The sequence below is a fragment of the Ochotona curzoniae genome, unplaced genomic scaffold, assembly GCF_017591425.1.
Source record: "Ochotona curzoniae isolate NIBS_2020 unplaced genomic scaffold, NIBS_Ocur_1.0 contig_291, whole genome shotgun sequence".
In the NCBI taxonomy this organism is placed as follows: Eukaryota; Metazoa; Chordata; class Mammalia; order Lagomorpha; family Ochotonidae; genus Ochotona; species Ochotona curzoniae.
The window spans coordinates 15,725,658-15,743,954 of NW_024465649.1; the positions used below are offsets into that span (position 1 = coordinate 15,725,658).

Consider the following 18,297-nt stretch of genomic DNA (forward strand, 5'->3'; position numbering starts at 1 on the left):
TTGCCTTTATTGGTTTAAGAAGGAAATGATAGAGGTACCTGCCCACACAGAACTGCCAGGAAAAGTAAATGAGATCATTTATATGAGGCGCTCAGCTCTATTCCTGCCATGCTAAGCCCTGCACAGACATTACTGAATACTATGGTTAATATTAATGGAGAAAAGGGAGAGCAATAAAAACCAACACCTAAGAATCTAGTTTTGAAGTTAGAAAAGCTAAAGAGACACAATATAATCAAAAGAAACATTTTTCTATCCTTCACAAATCACAACACATATTTCTCTGCTTTCAGAATTCATTAATCAAATGCTTTTGAAAAGTATTTATTTTAGAGACAAAGAGACAAACACACACACACACACACACACACACAGAGAGAGAGAGAGAGAGAGAGAGAGAGAGAGAATCCTGGTTCATTTCCGAAATGGTTGCAACAGCCAGGACTGACCCAGGCCAAAGCCCAGGAGCCCAGAGCTCTACCTGGGTTTCCACATGTGTGGCAGGGACCCAAGTACTTGAGCCATCTTCTCTTGCCTTCCATACACTTTAGCGGGAAGCTAAATCAGAAGCAGAGTTCTCAGGACTCACACCAGCACTCTGATATGGGATGTAGTTTCATAAGCAGTGCCTTAACCTGTTGTGTCACAACAGCCCTGGTTCAGCGCCCTTCTACACCATGGAAGAGTAATCTCAAGCTCAGTATACACAACAGCATCAAGAGGAAAGAACTAAAAAAGGTCACAAGAATATTTTTCTTTTATCCCCCTTCTATTTTGAGCTCTCTCTACAGGATGGTATTCCCAGCAACTAGAAAGATGCTAAAAGGAATGTACCAATGACAAATATGTCTCAGGTGCGAACATCTGAGACCCATATATGCATTTTATTAAGTATCTTAACACTCATTTAAAGGTGTTCCCTTTGACTGTATTGGAAGGACTTTTGAAAATTTATGTATAAAGGCTAACCCTTACATAATAGAATAAGCACTCCCAGGAGCTTGAAGAATAATGTTTACCAAGGGCAGTCACTGAATTGAACCATTAAAGAAATAGATTTAAATTATTCATGAGAACAAAAATAAAAGTCCTAATTCTCTTTGTAAGCATTTCCCACTTAACCCTTATAAAATTCGGACACGCAGTATGTTGGAGTCTGGTGAAGTGGCCCAGACTACTCCATCTCACTCACTATCCAAAAACCTGAAAAATAAATCCCCTAAGTTAGAAAATTACACAGCAGACTCAGTGTTCCTGAAGACAGATATTATTTTTAGAAATAATTCTTCACTGCATTATTTTTTTTATTCCTGGAGAGATACTAAAGTTTCCTTGTAATCCCCCAATTTCATATTTCTTTAAAATTTCTGTCATCAGTTTATAAAACCCATACTTCCTCTGTTTTCAAGAGGCTTTAATTTGCTTCAGTCACTTCAAGCTAATATATATATATTATAAAGCTATTATATATGATACATATAATTTTTTTTCTAGAAGCAATACTTTCTTGTTTCTGTTTCAGTTGCAATGGAGACAAGTGTTATTACTACCAGGAGGCAGGGCTGAGACTGACGGGGTCTCTCTACTCTGAGACAAGAGAATCTGGGGTATCTCCCTTTCATCTAGTTAGCAGGTGATGTCTCACAAAGATACCTAGACCAGGGAATTCTGGCTGAATACTGCACTCATGATATCTATTTGTACCAAGTGTTTGTAGATTCAATGGAAAGGTAACTAGAAAACTAAAGAAAATATATTTAATTCCAATTGGGGGAAAACATACTGACAACACCTTTGGGCAGACACACAAATAACCCGGAAGACCTATTTACCCTAAGAAACTGTCTTAATACATTCTTAGCATATCCTTAAAATAAGTACATTCAATTTAACAGAAGTTTATTGAGTGCTATTATAGCCCTAGGCATTGTTCTAGGAATTGGGGAAACAAAATAATAATTTGGTTTCTGCTATATAAGGTTCAAACTGAGAGGGAGGCAGATCATGGCAGCTAAAGAAAAAATTGAAATCAATGGCATACACGCTCTTCTCTAAGTAACTCCCCTCCTGAGATTCCCTAATGACTTCCCCTCTTCACTAAAAGCAGGTACACTGAATACTCTCAGAGTAATCCTGTGCAGTTCCAATACTGAACTGGCAGTGCTGTTCTTGGTCTAAATGTCCATGTCCTAAACAAACAGCCACTTGTAACAGTGAGGTAAGTTCAAGGCATCCCTCCTTTGAAACAGTATCTTCTCCACTGCAGAGGAACACTAGGCCTGCCCAGAGTATTCTCAGCAGAGGTATTCAGGATTTAAAAGAAAAAAAAATGTCAGCAGCTGCTGGAGAGAACAGGAGGTATTAATACTTAAAATAGCAGGGCCTGAATGGATATGAAAAGCAGAATCAAAATTTAAATTCTCTTAGACATTATTCTCAAATTCACAGAAACTCAGTTTCTTAATGTTCCCCAGACATATCACACACATTTCTTCACTTAAATAAGATACTGGCCTCCTTGATGTCTTACTGTGTTTCTCTGAGCTTCAGTCAGGCTGTAAAATGATTTTCCTGGTGTGTCCATCCTGACGCAGTTGCGGTAAAATTCCTGGCGATTTGATTTGAACAGACTTTTATATAGCAAACTCTCCAGAACGGAGGGACAGTCTGATCATTAGGTTCATTTACAAACATGGTAGAACCTTTCTTTCATCCCCCACAGTTTTTTTTTTTTGTACAAAGGTAAATAAGTAAATTAAACTTACAATATGCTTTGCTTACTAAAGCAGTATTTAAAAAAGACAAATGTTTTCATTTTAACAAAAAAACACAGTTTTGTGGGCAAGCTCAGGCTTCCGACAAAAAATATTAATTCTAATAAAAAAATTAATGGGAAAATAATCCGTTCCCACCCTCCTCCTGAAGCCCCTCTGAATTCTGAATGTTTTATATGGACAAAAGAACAAGACAACTAATAATAAACTATGTGTAATTGTTGGGATAGGAATCAGTTGTGATTGTAAATATGTTATCTTTATCTTCTACACAAAGACTATCTAATGAATCTTTGGAAAAACTGCCTACAGACTGGTTAAGTAAGATTTACCTTCTGATTATATGCATAAACGATAGCATATTGTGCAATATTGTATATATATATATGAGAAAAAAAACATATATGAAATGCCTGGCTAGTGGCCCAGAGTGTGAGTAAACTTACAAAGAGTTATCTATAAAAGAAATAAGTTATTCTGAATATGTAAGTAAGATGATTCTTCAAAAAGCTAATGGACAATGCATATTATGAAAACAAAATGATGCCTGGGTTTCAAAAATCTTTGGCACTAAAATAAGCTTGTCATTTAATTCTGTTCACCATAAACTTTTGAAGTATCTTCTTATATCATGATCTAAAGCATTAAGGTTACATTTTTGAACCTGTTTTATACACATTTATGTAAACCTTTCAAAGATCTCCATGGAAATACAACATTTTTAAAAAATTTAATCTTATTATGCTATAATTTCATAGGCTCTGGGATTTCCCTTCCCCTCTCCTCAAATCTTCTCGCCCCACATCGACTTCCCCCATATCATTACAGTAGCATAGTCCTTCACAAACAGTTCTAAGTCTGTCATTCTGCTATTTAAGTGCATCTTGACATTGTAGGTATTGACAATGGCAGAGTCCAGCATGCTATTGTTAAGCTATATTTAACAGTTTCATTGGAAGTCTGTCTTTGATTTGGAAGTAAGATGAAATACAATTTATTTTGAAAAATTTTCTTCCCTTAGCAGGGGTGAGGATAGAGAGAAGAGTGAAGAGGAGTAGGAAGAGTTGGCATCTGGAAAAATCTATAGAGTAACCTCTTTTTACAGAGAAATTACACATTGCCAACAGTTCTTCAATTGTGTAATCAAAAGACAGAGATTATTTAGGTTTTTGAGGTTTTTGGAAGCTAAAGACAACGAGTAAAATAAAATGGCTCTCAGTGTGGAGGTACTTCAAAAAATTAGTGAAAATATGGATTAACAAACGATGCATGCATTTCAAAACTTTTTCTGCAACAAATAAGTTTAATTTTATTTTTCAAGACACGTACTGAATTGCACTCATATTTAAAGTAGACAAGGTAAATTATACAATTCACACAGCTTCATATTGGGAAACATTCTGATAGGTTAGTTTTGATTTAAAAAAATTACTTTGGCACAACTGAAATTTTATTATCAATTTTTCTCTTCACTACATTTTTTTTGTTTTGTTTTCCATTATATTGCTTTGTAGGTATAAGGCTTCCCCTATCACTCTATATTCCAACCCCCTTTTCCTCCCTCCCCATTTTCCTTCCTCTGTATTTTACAATAGCGTGGTCTTACAGCCCTAGGCTGCATGTCTTTCCTTAAAAAAAAAAAAAGATTTGTTTTTATTGCAAAGTCAGATATACAGAAAGGAGGAGAGACAGAGAGGAAAATCTTCTGGCCATTGATTCACTCCCCAAGTGGTTGCAATGGCCAGAGCTGAGTCAATCTGAAGCCAGGAGCACAGAGCCTCTTCTAGGTCTCCCATGCAGGTGCAGGGTCCCAAGGCTTTGGGCTGTCCTTGACTGCTTTCCCAGGCCACAGGCAGGAAGCTAAATGGGACGTAGAGCTGCTGAAATTAGAACTGGCGACCATATGGGATCCTGGTGCATGCAAAGTGAAGACTTTAGCTGCTAGGCTACTGCTCTGGGTTGGCTGCATTTCTTTTTTTTTTTTTTCTTATTTTTATTCATTTATTTATTTTATTATTATTATCATTTTATGATACAGTTCCATAGGCCCTGGGATTTCTTTTACCCTCTTCCCAAGTCCCCTTTCCCACCTCCTACTGAGTTTCCCTATATTATTACTATAGTATAGTTCTTCACACAGTCATATGTCCATCATTGCGGGCATGGACAATGGCAGAGAGCCCAGCATCCTATTGTCAAGATAGTAAACAGTTTCATTGGGAGTCCCATTTTTTATCTGGAAGTAGGGATGCATACTGCATTGTATTTTCACATCTGGATATGACAGTCTCCATTACACAGTTACTCTACATCCCCTTAAATGAAAAGTCACAATATAAAATCAATAACGGCATTTCTTTATCTCTTCTTTTTCAATACAAGAGAGAAACATGGGGCCAGCCCTGTGGTATAATGTGTTAAGCCACTACCTGCAATGATGGCGTTCCATATGTGTACTGGTATGAGTGCTGGTTAATCCATTTGCCTTCCAGCTCTCTGCTCATGTGCCCAGGAAAGCAGTGGAAAATTGCACACGTTCTTGGGCCCCTGTATGTAAGTGGGAGATTCTGAAGAAGCCCCTGGTTCCTGGTTTTGGTCTGGCTCAGCTCTAGCTGTTGTGAACGTTTGTGGAGTGAACCAGCAGATCAAAGACCTCGGTCTCTCCCTGTTTCTCTTTGTAACTCTGTCTTTCAAATACAATAAACATTTTTTAAGAGAAGGAAACATTAGAAAAAAAAAATCCCATGACTTGATAGATGAATACTGTTTCTTAAACTGCACTGGAAGTAGTAAAACTGGACTCAAAGCAATGATAGTGAGAATTCAAACCTGGCTGAGTAAAATGTGTCTTTGAATTATATGTGGACAACACATTTACACAGAAAATAGAAATTCCAGACTTGCAACTCCCAAGATTTAAGGTGCTGAAAAGTGGTCTTTCTAATCATTATCGGTGAAATATAAATTTTGTACATTTCCATACTTTATGTTCATATCTGTGCAATTATTATTATTCTGAAACTCAGAAAGGAACACAAAACTGTAAATCAGAAGTACACACAATTAAGTATATCAGAAGAGCGAAAAAGTCAGAAATGACTTAAGGACATGAAAAAGGAAATTGTTAAATAATTTCTTGTGTAGGTTTGTAATAAAGTATTCTGCAGCTGTTGAACTACTTCTATCATGGCTTTTAACAGGCGACAAATCTGTATAATCAATGTAGAAAAGGGAGTGAAATAAATGAAATAAAAGATTATTTGAATTACAAAAGTATGTATAGAGTAGGAGAGAAGCATAAAAATATTCACCATAAATGGCAGATTATGGGTAATTGTCGTCCTTGAATCCATCTTTATTTTCTAACCCTTTGTTTTTTAACTTTTGAGTATAGCACTTTCTTAATCTGAGAGGATATTATTATATGTATTTTTTTTTTGTTTGGAACCACAGTAGTAAAAATGGTTCTATTTGTTCCCCAGAGCCATGTCATCAGATCTCTCCTTGGCCACACTCCGTTCATTCCAATATTAGAGGACACATAGGAGCCTAAATGAATAAAGATCACATTTCTTGAAAGAGTGTCTGATTCCGTCTCCCCTTCACCTAAATCACTGTGAATTAGCAAGGTTACAATCTTAAGTCTGCCTTATCACCTGGCAGCAACCTTCATGGGGACAGCAAGAAGAGATGATGATTTATAAGAAAACTCTTCCCTGGATCAGAGAGAGAAAAGTACGGATTGGTTCTAGGAGCTCCTGCTGACAAACTCTGATATTATGGCCATTCCGCACTTGGACAAAAGCTCCCACTTTTCTTAATTACATGGTTTGAGCAGGAGCCTGCTTTCAGGATCTGCCCAATCACACAACAGCCATTTATTTTCCCAACTGCAGCTGCCAAAATTTCCCTGATCTCTGTTCTGTGCTGCATCTTCAAGGACATCTTGTGAATGTACGACACTGTCAAGAAGCACTCCACATCATGCTTTTTAAGCTTTTCTCTCTCTTCCCTGAACACAGAGATTTTTCTAATACATATTTATTAAAAGTCCCACCAACAAGCAGCAGAGGCAGAAAAAAGAAACAAGAAACCCTTACAAATATTAGAATATTTCTGAGTGCCCCGAGGTAAATACTTTATTATGACAATGAACCACCTATATTCTCTATCCTCTGCATGAAGTGTGTGCTTTTGCTTTGGTTTGGTGGACACTAAATCTGGTAATTCACTGGATCCCTTCTTTTTAATATTAGTAATTCTCTCTACATAAAGATCATGCAACTTCATAGCTAATTTTTTTTGAAAAACATGAAACTTCCCTATGATTTTTTTTCTTAAAAAAATTCTAATGTTCTTCACTCGAATTTCTCATCTATTTTTAAATTTCTTACTATATTTGTTTTATTTGCTTCATAACAACAGAATTTTAGACTACAACCAAGACTAAATAAATTAACATTTCTATCTTTATAATCTTTTGCCCTTCTCAGAATTTGCTGTTAAAACCTCACTAACTGGGAAAAGGCAGATTGGCACATTTAAAATTCAGAAATAGTAAGACTCTTAAAAATACATAATAAAATTTCTAAATTATCACTTTGCATTTTAAGCAGTGTCACACACATTTTACAGATAAGAGTATTTTAGTACTAATGTACTAGGTTCCTATAAATAATTTGGAAATGATACGTGGTTTGTGTAATTTATATGGGAAAAAAATAGATATATGTGCAGTCATGTGCCACATAGGGACATTTTGGTCAACAGTGGACCTCAAATATGACAGTGTAGGGACATTAGTCAAAGCAACGTCATAATCAACATGTTACTCACACATTTTTAATGAAGCTGATTTGAACACAACTACCAAACTGCCAGTTGTAGCAATATAATGATATGCAGTACATGATATTTAAAAGTTACAATAAATGGGTACTGTGGGATTATATATTTATATGTGCTTTTGAATCACAATTTTAGAATGTATTCCTTAATCTTATAAAAACTTTAACGCAAAATATGCTGTGTTATGCGAGCAGAGGCCTCTAGTGTTTCTTGATTACAAGAGGCCACATCAAATGCTATGTAAAATTGTGAAAGTACACTCTGTGATATTTGCACAATGAAACTGCATAAGAATTTTTTTAGTATATATTCTGTTGTTAATCAGTGCATATGGAATATGGAGAGAATCTTCTTTCTTTGAGTGCAGTACCTTGCTTGAATTCACAAAATAAGCTTAATAAACTCTTCCAACTCTTGATACAGTTTTTAGTCCTAAAATTCACATTTTAGAGAAGTCAGAGTGATTTTATATCAAACTACAACAGTCTCGAGTTTCTTTAGTTATAGGCATATGTTTAAAGCAAGTTATTAGCCACAATTTCAGGATGTTAATATGGCACTTTATTTGAATAATCCCTCCCCACTCCTGAAGTATAGCTCTTAAAAGAATTAAAGTAGCACAAAACAGCAAAAGACAAGCTAAATTTTGCAACATAAATGTGTTTCTTCCATGAGCCAGAAATTATTATGTTTAAGGAGTAAAAAAGGAGGTTCTGGGCCCAGTGAAATACTAAGGAGTGAAAAAAAAGGAGGCTCTTGGCCCAATGCGATAGCCTAATGGCTAAAGTCCTTGCCTTGCATGCACCAGGATCTCATATAGATGCCGGTTCTAATCCTGGCCTCCCTGCTTCCCATCCAGCTCCCTGCTTGTGGTCTGGGAAAGCAGTCAAGGACGGCCCAAAGCCTTGGGACCCTGCACCCGCGTGGGAGACATGGAAGAATTTCCAGGTGCTTGGCTTTGGATCAGTGCAGTTCCAGCTGTTGCGGCCACTTGGGGAATGAATCAATGGACAGAGATCTTCCTCTCTGCATATCCGACTTTGCAATAAAAATAAACCTTTAAAAATAAAAAGGAGGCTCTTGTCTTCAAGGAAGTAAATAAATAAATGAGTAATTACTACATACATGCAGTAATGGAGAAGAATCTGCAAAGTGCCTTGCAAAATTCCTATCTGGCACATGTCAAAAGCTTCATCAGTGGAAATTTTGATATAATCCTGATTAAAAAATGCTTCTGGTATCCATAAGAAAATGTTTAGGCAAGCAATTACCAATAACTCTTTCTTGTAGTACCAATAGTTAAACATATAACAAATAATGATTGATATTCTTTACATACATTATTTTATTTAAGTATCACATGCTATTGCAGAGTGTGTATTGTCATTTCTCCCATTTACAGGTGTAACAATGTGGAGAACCATGGCTTCAGGCAATAGCATTGGCACTCAGCTATGAGCGTGGTTTGAACTCATGTCTGAAACCAAAATCTGCAACATTTCCTAAAGCTCTGAGGCTGAGGAAAGTTTCTATTGTCATAAAATGCAACTTGGTAGTCTTAGAGGAACTAAATAATGTTATTTAATAAATAATGATTAAAACCATCCAGCCTGGGTATATGCCATTAGCAGGAAAATTCAGCCAAATAAAGTGATTTTATTCCAAAACTCAACCAAGGTGCAATGGAAAGAGCTGTTTGGAATAGAAATGACCTGACTTCTCTAACTGCAGCTTTGACATTGATTTAATCACTTAGGACTAAAGTGTAATTTAAATTTACTCATCTGAAAAATGCAAGCAAATCTATCTTTTTACAGGGGAGCTGTGAGGATTAAAAGTAACAAACTTAAGGCATCTGGTCCAGAGCTTGGAACCTACTAAGCACTCAATACATGTTCATCTTCTCCATCTTCAACCACAACGTGACACTCTGAAATTCAATGATATGCCCATTACAATGTGCTGCTCGTGGCAAAGTGACTAATCTAGGTGCTGATATTTATTCTTGGAGCTTAATTTCTAAAATAGCAAAGAACACATCATCTTTGGAAATGGCTATTTCCCTCATCTTCACAATGCTTCACACACATTCACCAATAAGTTCGCACATAACACACAGGAAAATACATTCCAAGGAGGAGGGGTGACTGAACTCTAAAAAATGAATAATGCAAGTACCATTTTTGATACTTACAAACAAAATTTCTGGTATCTTTTACCCTTCCAAAAAACGCTCTAGTATGATGGTTCAATTAGATACTCTGGAAATAAATAAGAACAGTCACTAGGATTTGTGATTTTCTACAACAAAAAGCTTCCTGTTTTCCTGAGAAATTCCAGAAAGTTCTATAGTTCTTTGGATACTGATAGCAGATGGCATTTCTGGCTTTCTATAACATGGTAGAAGAGAAGGTTGTTCCTCATCTAATCTCCATTTGGACTGCTCCAAGCTGCATCTAAACTGACAGAATGTATATCAGGAGGATTTTCAGGGCACTGTCAGAAAGGTGTGGCAGGAAGTACAGAGATAACACAGCAAGTCATATTCCATCTGAGGATGTGAGACTATCTCTTATAAACACCTTACAAAGCCCTTGTGTACAAACTAAGAATTCACTAAATCACATGCTAGCCTGGGGATTTTTTAAGTGGTCATACTCATAATCCCATTTAATCCTCATGAAAGAGCTGGATGGTGTCCTCCCTTAATATCATCTGGCATTTTACAAGTGAGCAAATGGAAGATTAAGGGACAAACAGAAATATTCATGCAGTATAGAGTCACATGTGAACTGATGTCTTCAAGTCACCAATACCCATCTTCCTCCTTCAACCACTACAGGCTCTGTACGCCCTGACCAGCACATACCAGGCCACATCCTGCTGCAGCCTTTTGCTGCCAGAAATGACAAACCAGAATTCCCTGTGTTCTCACCCATACAGAAGCACTGTCCTTGACCTGGAAAAATTCTCTCTCCACCATCAGCCTTATCATGCCAAACATACCCTTAAGGCTCCCACCTACCAATCTCTGTACACAATTCCATTTTAGACATTTATCATCCAGCATCTAAGGTCCCCAGATTCCTGTCCCCTCTCTCTTTTAGTAAACCATGAGCTTGAAGACAAGAGATGTGTTTGAATCATTTATACAGAATTTCAGATTTTGTTGATAGAACAAATGAATCAACAACATCATCCTTATTTGCCTTGTACGGCCAAATATGCTTTCCTTACCCCATTCCCCACCACTTGGCTCTCACCATTAACTTCTTAGATTTCATTTTTGAATCAATTTAAAAATAGAAACACTTTCATTGTGCAAATCCATATAGCTCTCATTGCTGCTTCAACATCTTTCAAAATGTCCCCAAAGACAGAATTTTTAAAGCCAGCAATCTTCCATTTTCCAGGAAGGCCACTGTTCTTTAATTCTACATTCCTTTCAGCTCCTCTTTTTCAGGCCTGAATTCATTTTTACTTTTCACTTTGAGTCTGAATATAGCTGAAGTCTACAATAATATCCTGAGGTTAAGAGATCCTCAGAAACTCTCTACCTGTCAGTTACTGGAGTCACACAAGCCAAAGCACAAGCTAGTGAAAACTATTCACATCTACTGTAACAATGATCAAACATGAGCAACACACATACATATCTACACACATCTACACTCACACAGCAAGTATCTATGTACAGATTCAGTCTCCAAATGCCAGTTACAGCCACAGATGGGTCAGGTCAAATCCAGGAGCTGGGAATTTGGTTCGGGTCTTCCATATAGTTCCATATGGATATCAGGAACCCAATTACTTAAGCCATCACTTGCTGCTTCCCAGGTTGCATGTTAGCAGGAAGATGTGGGCATGCCCAGCGGCATCTGAATCACTATGCCAAAAGCCTACCCCTATTTCTTCCAAATGATTATGTAGTTATTCCACATATATTCAATAAAAGTCAAGTCCAACATTTATTAAATAGAATCTTGACTTAATTTGAACTATAATACTGCAACTAGGTGGAGGAATCCACCAAAGGGGGAGGGTACGGGGAGGGGATGTGGGAATCCTAGAGCCTATGAATCTGTGTCACATAATGCAACGTAATTAATAAAAAGGAAAAAAAAGAAAACAGAGACAAAAAAAAATACCTATCACAAAGAACAACAGTTAAGACACATAGGCACTAGAGTCTAATTGCCCCATTCAAATTCCTATTTAGCTATATGACCTTGAACCAGCGACTGAACTATCTTATAACTGTTTCCTTAGGTGTAAAATGGGGAATATTGATGGTTATGCTAAGAGGGCTCATATGAATGTGGCAAAGACTGCATGTATTGCTATTCTGAGTTCTGTGGCACTTGATCCTTGCTATCTAGGAATTTAGTCTTGGGAGGTAGGTGAACAGATCTCTAAATAGATGAAGTTCCAAAATACAGCAAGGCAGGTCCCAAAATTGAATATCTTCTACTGGATCTTCCTTCAATTTGCTCACTAACATGCTTCTTCCATTCACATTTAACTAAAACTTTCTGGAGCCCTCTTCTCTGATCCTCATGGCTGTAGACACCCCCTTCTCTTCTCTGTCCAGGTATACAACATTCTACACTGTGTCACCTTGGGAGCTCCTTAAAAGCAGGCTCTGGATTGCAGCTGACTTCTTGCTCCAAGCATGTAGCACATAAAAATAAGTTAACCAGCCTGCTGGATGGATCAGTGATTGGTGGCAGGTCTAGTGCACTCAGAGTTGACACGGAGAGAACACGGGGACATGGGTGGCAACTTTCTTTTTCCCAACCAAGCAGATTCCTTGATCTGTTGAAAAAGCCCTTTAAAGAAACTGAGGTTGTATGTTAGAGGAATATTTGTTATACACAGTAAAAATCCTTTTTCTTAACCCCTTTCTTTACTCTTCCTGCTCTGTTTATTATACATGAGTTTACGCATCAAGATCAAAACAAATGAGAACTACTGGCCAATGGGGTTAAATAAATTCTAGAAGAATCACAATATTAACTATGAGAGGAGAAAAGTATCTGTGGTTGCATTCATGCCCTGCATAAAAATATACTGCTAAATACTTGAAAAATTATTCTTCCATTCTTAAATGTGTTTGATGAAGATTTTTGCATTTTTTGAAGTAATTTTAATTATATGCACTGCTACTGAAAACAAGAGATCTAGTTTCAGAAGCAACTGTTTCCTTTTCTCTTATGCGCTCTTGCTCTACATAGTGTTTAAATTTTAATTTTACTGAATAGTATATACAATGAAAACAGGAGATTAAAAATACATCTATCGGGCCTGGCACGGTGGCGCAAGTGGTTAAGGTCCTCGCCTTGCACGCCCAGGATCCCATATAGACGCTGGTTCTAATCCCGGCAGCCCTGCTTCCCTTCCAGCTCCCTGCCCGTGGCCCGGGAGAGCAGTCGAGGACGGCCCAAAGCTTTGGGACCCTGCACCCGCGTGGGAGACCCGGAAGAGGCTCCTGGCTTCGGATTGGCATAGTATTGGCCGTTGTGCTCACTTGGGGAGTGAATCATCGGACAGAAGATCTTCCTCTCTGTCTCTCCTCTCTGTATATCTGCCTTTCCAATAAAAAAAAAATACATCTATCAAGTTTTTCAATACTCTTCTAGAACTACTGCTTTCCAGGGGGCATTAAGTAGATTTATTCACAAATTTCAATTGAATGTAGGGCCCTTCCTTGAATATCTTTTGGTTCTGTAAAAAGGATCAACTCACCTTTCCTCCTCCCTCACCCCCCGCCAAGTTCGTAAGTGAATGCTAAATCTTATTACTAGAACAACTGAGCTTTTCTTCAGAGAGTCAGATGGAAGGAGGATTCCAAGTGAAAGAATTAAACAAACCTCAGTAATATGATGTAAATTTTCTGCTTTTGTCTATATCTACAATGCCATGGTGCATATGGACAGCAGAATGTTAAACTGTTGCTGTAAGATTAAAATGCTATATTAATATGTGGATGGAATAGTGCGGGTAGGAAACAGGGAGGTAGGAGGGAAAGGGAGGAATCCCTACAAAACTGTGTCATGGAAAATAATAAAAATAACTAAAAAAAAAAAAAGAAAATCATCAGAAGCTTTAGAAGTTATCTTTTAATTACATTTCCATGAATGTTTTAAAGTACCCTTATGTACTGGTACACCAAATCCTAACTCTAGTTTGCAGATGAACGGATTTAGAGACTAGGGAATGAAAGTCGTTTGCCTAAGCCCACAGCTAGTAAGCCAGAATTTGAACCCAGGCAATACTGTTTAAAAGGTCCCATTAATAGCCATTATAGCAATGATTCTCTCCAGTGTGTATCCTTTAAGAGGTATTACAAAATGCGAGGTAGAACACAACTTTACTTGTAGCCATGTGACTTTACACAAATTAGTTAAGCTATCTTGTGCTCATGTGAGGTTCAATGACTTAAGTAAAGGTATTTTTGCAAAGCTTGAAATACACACTATTGAAGCGTCACTGTAATTGGGATGTAGGTATGTATAATACAGACAGCAAGTGACATAAAGGAATCTAGGAGAAAGAAGAATTACTGAGGAATTATAGATGATTCATGGTGATCAGGATAAGTTTCATATAAATAGCCACATTCAAGATCTACAGATCAAAGAATCACGGTTGCTAAGAAATATTCACTGTAAAAACTAGTCTTCACGTCAACAGGGTTTTGAGCCCAATGCTCTTCTTATGAGCCAGAGAGCACCTACTGGGAACACATTATGAACAGCCTAAGTTACATTCAATTATAGTATTAACAATCACTGAGCACCTATTAGTTGTCAGGGACACAGATAAAGCCAATCCCAATTGCTGAGACAGTGGGGAAGCAGAGTCATCAACAACTGATTATGCAGCACAGAACACCAATGACTGAAGGACAGCAGTGCTAATAGAGGTGGCTTTTATCCAGAGAATTGCAGAGGCCTTTCTGGTTGAAACTGCCTTTCCATTTGTCTCATGAGGCCAGGTGAAGAAAAGCAGAAGTTGCTGGAGACTGAGACATTTGTCTGAGCATGCGTGGAGCTCATAGTGGAGCATGAACAGAAGCTGCAGGAAGGAGAGGAGAGCTCAGGCAGAGGGTGCCCAGGACCTAGAGAAGGTGAATAGATTTGGTTCTGAAGCAACTCAATTAAGTAGTTGTGTCTAAGATCTTTGCCTGTAGCAAAGACACTGTTTCCCCATGAAAAACACACAAAACTTCAGTGAGATAGAGAAAGAATACATTATGTTTGCAGGCTTGCTGCTGAATTTTCTTTCTGAATAGACCATGGTCATTTTGAACATTCGTGTGATATATCACCACCTGATTCAATTCAGCTCTGTTCAGCAAATGTTACCCTTCTTCAGCTTGGTGCTAGGAACAGCTTGATAATCATTTGCAGAACTAAGTTTTGGATTCGTTGAACAATTATGATAAATGGCAAAACTGTGCCAACAGGTAAGGCTGGAACCCAGGGATAGGTAGAGACAAAACTGTCATTATCACAGTGTTGTTGCCATCATGAACTGGAAATTCTGATAATGCAAATGAGGTACACGCATGACAAAAATATACATATCCCAAAAGCGACTAGAGCGTGCTGTTTTTTTCCTGCAGTTGCCTTTGCAAATGGTAAAAGTCTGAATCTTTCCTCGTAGCACTTTGACCAGACCCTTATCTCGTTGACGGCAGCAGGGCTTTGTCTATTTTACTATTAAATAGGCATAGACCACCAAATGGTAGGTCTTCATACGTATTCATCAAATTTTGACTTATTTAATATTCATAAGAAATGTTTGTTTTTATAAATGTTGAAGTTTAGGCTAAGAACAGTAAAGCGACTTGCTTGAGGTTATAAGACTAAAATGTGAAATAGTAAAAATAATAACAATAAACATCATGATTATTTTAGATACTAAGGAAGCATGCCCTCCATCTAGCATTCTCAGAATGTCTCTGCCATGGGATTCTCTTTCATATTAAAACACGTTCTCTCTGGTTGAAGAAAAAAAAACCTTAAAGTTTATAGTCTTGAGTTCTCAAACTCACGCTGACTTTTCTCTGTTACCAGTTTTAAAAGCTCCAAAAGAAACAGAATGGCTTCAGGATAGATGAATCTGCCCACAAGCAGGCCGTCTGTGTGACTAGGCATAGCTAAACCTGCATGTGATTCTTCAGGACAAAGGTTCGTCAACATTCTTCCCATTTTCTCCCCAACTCTCAAGTGAGAATTAAATGTCAACTTAATAAATTTCTATTGAATGCCTACTGTGTACTAAACACTTTTCTCAGTACTTCCAAAGTAAGATAGATAGTACAAAGTTATTTGCACATGTTGTATATACTGTCGTGATTTATTCAAGTCAGTATTAACCTGCTGGCCTACTAAGAGCTCTCTCCCTCTGCAAGAACAGTGAGTAAATCCTCAATGCCAGAGAACTGACTGAGCCACTTATCTTTGTAAAGGAGCACAGTGCTAGACATGGTCAATATTTTAATACATTTTATGGAATGAAACAAATCTTTCAAATCTTGCTCTGGAATTAGATATGAGTCCAAATAAAAATCTAGACAAGCTAATTACTGTTTTTAGAACTTAACATGCCTCTCAAAAAATGTTAAATTATCTGTAAAATAGGAAATTAACATTTAACTTCTAAGGGTATTGTAAAGATTAAAAAGAAAGTTTGTAAGGTACGGTGCCTGATTCATAGTAAGAGTACAAAAACATTACAAAAACATTAGGTCACCTCATTAACCACTGTTATTATTTCCAGGTTCAGCTAGGTAACATAGTTAATGAATGAAATTTGATAGTTAATAAATATCTTGGTTCATAGACCTAAAATATAACATGTAGATATCTTCAGTTTCCAAAATGTAGGCTACAGTACTTCATAGGAAATCCAAAACAATCAGAATTCATTATTCTTTCCTTAATGCTTCAGAAAATAACAGAGACCTTACATTGGATAATTCTTAAAAAGGCTGACTGTTATTTTTCTTCTGGTTGATGTAGAGTTCATCATCAGAATAGCATTTCTCTAACTTATCTGGCCATGACTCCCCAAAAATGGGGGGGGAAAGATATATTTTGAACACAGTGGTTTCAAACCACAACTTAGAGCAAAAGTTAACTGAAGCAAAAGATTCATGAAATGAGAATACTTACCTCTAGTATTATTCAATGATATTTTCTTTGCTACTTTACACCATTTGTTACTGCATTTTTTTTTAAAACACTGTTGCAAACCCAATAAAATAATTATAAGAAAAATCAGGACCTAGTAACATGCTACTTTATTACCACTATTGTTATTCTGTTCATTAGTACGTGTTCAGGAAATAGTTCAACTGATCCCCCCATTAAGCTATGAAGTTGTAGTAATTCTATTTTATATATTAAGAACCTGAATTTAAAAACTCTAGGTGACTTGGGCTAAACAGACTCTCAAAAGTTGGTGGCAGATCTGATTCAGTTTTCTAACTCTGTAGTTTAGGCTATTTAAAAAAATAACAACCCTCAGCCCAGAAAAACCACATTATGATATCAAGATAAATAAACTCAAAAATATATATACTGAGTACTCATGATGTCTCAGCCATTGAAATAAGAAGCCATTTGACATGATCTCTGCCCTCCAGAGCTAACTGAAGACCAGACTACACCTAACCTAACTCAGTTGTTGGAGTACTGTGGCTAAGTCACTGCTTGGGATGCCTGTATCTCATATTAAAGTACTACTTCAAGTACTAACTGATCTTCCTGCTAAAATGCCTAGGAAGATGGTGGGAAAGGTCATATTGTACTTGGTCTCCTGCTCTCCACATGGGAGACCAGGGTGCAGTTGTTTGCACCTAGCTTTGACCTGGCCCAGCTGTGGTGCTGCATTTGGGGAGTGAATCAGTAGACAGAAGCTATTTGCCTTTTAAATAAAAAGAAGTAAATAATTAAAACAAAACCCAAATCAGAAAGCTTAGGTCACCTGGTACATGTACTTGGAAGTCTAAAGTTGGTATTTTTTTGATATTGGAGGAAATAAACTAATACCCCCATTTACTACCACCTTCTCTTTCACCATCAGTTATTCTGCAGAATGACCACTGATACCTTGTTCATTAGGGCACACAGTATAGTCCTGTAGGGGTACATTTCTTTACCATATGAAATAAAGACTTTTTTTTTTTTCGTATTTTTCATCTTACTGCTTTCTTGCAGTCCCCCATGTGACTTCACAAATGAGTGCCATCATCATTAACATCACATTATTTTCAGAAGAGTGCTCTAATATAATTTCTTTCTAAATAACTAATATTTGATTTAGAAGAGTATTTAGGATGACTTTACTTTTGGAATACCATCACTTAATGAACACAGGTATAGATACTGGAAAACAATCAAGAAACAATAATCCTCTGATTTAAAGCATCCCATATCTACTAGTTCAAAGTAGAAACCAAATAAAAATACTTGAACCTTCCTAAAACATAACTTTTACCTATTTGTCTAGGTGTATCTTTATATATTCCACACTGCGATCATACCATACTATTTATGATTTCTTAAGCAAGCCTTGCAAGTTTTCAGCTCTATGCTTTCATTCTTTCTATCCTATTCCTTCCTTGTTGGTTCTACTGTGTTTATAATTTTTCCTGGTCATCCTG

General features: G+C 37.0%; 1 protein-coding gene across 11 annotated transcripts in view; it reads right to left on the reverse strand.

Moving 5' to 3' along the window:
- Positions 1 to 18,297, reverse strand: part of ELAVL4 (ELAV like RNA binding protein 4) — a 151,644-nt gene that overhangs the window by 62,526 nt on the left and 70,821 nt on the right. The window lies entirely within an intron of this gene.